This window comes from Charadrius vociferus, unplaced genomic scaffold (genome assembly GCF_000708025.1).
Source record: "Charadrius vociferus isolate BGI_N301 unplaced genomic scaffold, ASM70802v2 scaffold53, whole genome shotgun sequence".
Lineage (NCBI taxonomy): Eukaryota > Metazoa > Chordata > Aves > Charadriiformes > Charadriidae > Charadrius > Charadrius vociferus.
In genome coordinates this window covers 226077-230599 of record NW_009647574.1, presented here as the reverse complement: position 1 = coordinate 230599, position 4523 = coordinate 226077, and positions in this window count along the sequence as shown.

The window sequence follows — 4523 nt, the reverse complement described above, 5'->3', positions numbered from 1 at the left end:
GCTGTAAATTACTCAGCGTTCATCAAGTGCAACAGTCCCCATATAGTCTTTGTTCATCTAAGACTGATTATAACTAGAGAGGGGAGATCAATTAAAGCAAATTCTCCTAACTGATTCCCCAAAAGTGACTACATCTTGTTTAGTTCCTCACCGTTACACAGAGATGGAATATAGCAGCCTGCAGAACCCCAAATATTAAATACAAATATAGAGTAAAAAAACTCTGTGACTTATCTATGAGTAACAGAACTTCAAGAACAGAAATAACATTCATACTCATGAAAATGTAAGTATATCTTATGTATTAATACAATTATTAGCCTCTTTAAAATTCATCAGTAAAATATTTGTACACCAAGCCTACCCCAAACACATGCAAAACAGTACAGTACTGACTCTAATTAATTTCTATCGCCTGTAACATTAAGAGTTCTAAGGATTTTGCATACACCATAGAAATGAATAATGACAAATATTTCTGCATGCATTTTAAAAGAAAATCAACTTAGTGAATTTTAGCAAACCAGTGCCCGTACAGGAAAGAAAAGAAAGAAAAAAAAAAGCTCCGACTCCACCGTTTCTCCCAACTTTATTTGCTTACTCATTACTGATTATCCTAAACCATCTGGGACCTCAATGCAATTTTCAACAGCTGTTTCTTCTTCTTTTCATTTTTAATTTCTGTGTTACTTTTGTTTGCAGTCCATGCAATGTAAGGTTTAACAAGTCTTTCCCCTGAACGCTTTAAAAAGGCTATTATAATAAACAACAACAAAATTCAGCAAATAGCTTGACAAAGGGAATACAGGTGTTAAATGGTAACTGTGAGCTATTACCTCCTAGGTGTAGATGGGAGGAATGCGTAAAGTGAAAACAGGAGACAACATGCATTTTAGCATCAGCTGTTCTCCGTTAATTCAAAGCATTTTGTAATTTTTGATAAAATAATCTGAGATACTGTTATCATTTTTACCATAAAAGAAGACCTGGCATAGCACAGCAGCTGTTCTATCTAAACAGTTTTCTCAGGTACATCATTTTGTTTTATTATTCACCGCAGAGTTACATTTCATCCAAAGTTAGAAATGGAATCATAGTCCATCCGGTCTTCCTTCGTATTCCTTATTTGTTGTTTTGTGTTAAACTCTTAACTAAGAGGATTTCATTATGCAGCTGTATACTAAAACGTTTGCTGCATTCATTTGCCTCTTTTCTTGTTTAACTACACTACGTGGATGGTCACATATATGGGTTCACCTTGCTTCTCTTCTGACAGTAGCTGATTCAGACCGTTTATCACAGGGCACTGGCTGTGACGTCCAAATGTGATCTTCCAGGTAAAACTCAGGTCCTAAATTTCCAGGATGTGTGACAGTTTCTCAGCCACCCACCAGTGACCCAAATGCACAGCAAACAAATCACAGAATGGTTTGGGTTGGAAGGGACCCTACAGATCACCTAGTGCAAGCCCCTGTCCTGGGCAGGGACAGCTCCCATGCGACTGCCAGTGCCGGTGGTCTCACCAGAGCGCAGAAGAGGGGCAGAATCCCCTCAGCAAATCACACAGCACCATAGGTTTTAGTGAGATGAACGGGAAGCCTGCATTTCTGAAAGTGCTTGCATGTCATTGTTTTTCCTTTAACGCTCGCTGGATGTTTTAGAACCCAAACCGCGGACCGTGATCCAGACTGTTTTTCTGTCATTTACAGAGAAGCTGGATTTACGCTCATTTAACTTGACAGTTTTCAGTGTGGCTAGACCACAGAGCTTCTCCATGACTCTTCCAACATGCCGTCAAATTTTCTATTTAGAGCCCCACCTCCTGGAGCAAAGATTTCTAGTGCTCATATTTTGAAGGAGAAATTAAAATAGACGTTAAAGATACAGAAACTAGAAGTACTACACATTGTATTACATTTTTCTGTCATCATGGATTCTGGATCTTGAGTGCTGATGACACAGAGAATTGCACAGATGTAGACGATTACTAAAAAGAAGACAGCAGATAATCCATCTCTGAGGATGGGAAGATAAATTTATTATAATCTGGTAAAGACCAGATCTTCAAGTGATACAGATTTATAGAGGAACTTTGAAGAGGTTACCTGCTGGGAATTTGAGCAAGCTATTGACTTAGAAACAAATAATACAAACATGACATTGTAAATTCAAGTAAAATAATTATTTTTTTAAAAACAAAAACATTTGTTTTGTAGTCTTATAACCCAAATATTGCATTGCCATACACAAAGATTAAAGAGAAACTGGAACCCAGAAGATACAAAGGACTGACTAGAAAGTGATCCAAAATTCCATTGTCTGGTAAAGACTATTTTGCTGCCTCACAACTTCACAAAGCAAATAGAAAGCACAAATATCGATCAAAATTAAAAATGACGATGACTCAGTAGTGAAAGCCAACTTACAAGTATCTTCAGTCTCCCATAGTTTGGTTAAAAAGAAGAGGGGAAACAAAAGAAGTTATCATTAACAAAATACTTGGATTTCAACTGCTCATGTTACACCTGAGTTGTACCAGCCTTATGGCAGCAGAATCCATCCCCGTACATTTTTTACAGTTGGAGGACTATTTTTATACACTTTTTAAACCACAATATCAGCTGTTTATCAAATGGATGAATGGAAATCAAAATTGAAAATTATTCTGGGCATCATTTTGCCAGTTATGTTTCACAGCATTTTCCTGACTTGAATACCCTGAGGTCACTTATCCTTTGTAATGACAGAGAAATTATGCAGCATCTTTCCAGCTACATTAAGGTCTTGATAATAAAAGGTCTAGCAGAACCCAGCATCCATTTACACACCTCCTTAACACACAATCACGATTTAGCTGTACCTCATGTTCAATTCCTAATAAGTAGCATGCAGAAGTTCTTATTCAGGAGGTTATTTAGCTGGGAATGGCCTCTGGAAGCAGCAGGATTATCAGAAGCCCCTGAAAGGTGACAGGGACAAGGTTCTCAGAAGGGAGGCTGAGGCAACGCATTAGCATTTGCAATATCACAGAGCGTGAAGTCCGGCTTGGAGCGGACACTGTGGAAATGCCTGCCTTGAGTTCATCTCGAAGGCAAGGGTCATGGTTCTTTGCCTTAGGCGCTAACAGAACGGTCAGCCCGAGATTGGCAAGTCAGAAAGGTTGTACCATCTGGTCTTTTCAGCTCGGAGCTCTGCTGACAACCAGAGAATCCCAGCAGTCCACCACGTTGCCACAGTTCAGGGAAAGGGGCAAGGCCAAAGGAGCAATCGTATCAACAGCTCATGGAGTCACCTCCACCGGGCAACTCCTATGGAAATCCCAACGGAAACTTTCCAGGCTTTCCTCCCTGCAGCTCCGCCTCGGGATTTTGCTCACTGTGGAAGCAAGGGTGGAACAGGCTGCAACCCCATTAACTTGATTAGAATCATAGAGTATCTCGAGCTGGAATGGACCCATAAGGATGATCAAGTCCAACTCCATGATCCTTGCAGAACTGCCTAACACTACACTATACAACTAAGAGCATCGCCCAGATGCTCCCTGAGCTCTGACAGGCTTGATGCCTTGACCACTTCCTTGGGGAGCCTGTTCCAGGGACTGACCACCTGCTCAGTCAAGAACCTTTTCCTAATGTCTAATCTGAACTGTCCCTGATGCAGCTTCATCCCATTTCCTCGTGTCCTGTCGCTGGTCACCAGAGAGAGATCAGCACTCCCCCTGCCCCAGTGCCCCCCTTGAGGAAGGTGTAGACTGTGATGAGGGCACCCCTCAGCCTTCTCTTCTCCAAGCTGAACAAACCAGGGGACCCCAGCCGCTCCTCAGAAGTCTTGTCCTCACGACCTTTCACTGTCTTGGTTGCCCTGCTCTGGACACACTCTAATAGGTTGATGTCATTCTTGCATTGAGGCACCCATGATGTCTTTTGACTGCTACAGAAGTACTTACAGAGCACCTGCGTCTTACGCCCTCTCCAACAGTTACCAGCTAACGGCTCTCAGACTTCACCAACATCCTAACCAATCCCGGAGAACCTCTCGGGATCACCAGATATCTGCTTCACTCGGGCACCAATCTGAACCCAGTCCAGTGCCAGCACAGCTCGTGTCTGCAGCGCAGGAGGCCTGGGTCTGAGCCTCGTGCGTAGTGCAGCAGGGCAGATCAATAGGAACAAAACCTGAGTCAGAGCAGAAGCTGTCAGCCTCGCGTTACTGCCTGAACAGGGACAAAACGTTCTCCTGATGGACCACTCAGACACCATGTGTGCACCAGCGCAGAATTTCACCCGAAACAAGAGACATCGAGAATGGGACTCCAACGCGTCACCTTACAGTGATGTGTTGCACACTATCAGAATGCAAATGTTTTAAAAAATACATCTCGTTCATCTTTTCCTCACAGCAGTTCAAATCATACACCTCTCTCTGTTCCCACCCTGCCGGGCGTACTCCCCATCCTTCATGTATCTGCACTCACAGCCGCGCACAGACCGCCCGCAGCCGAGCGCCCGGTGCCGCCGCACAGC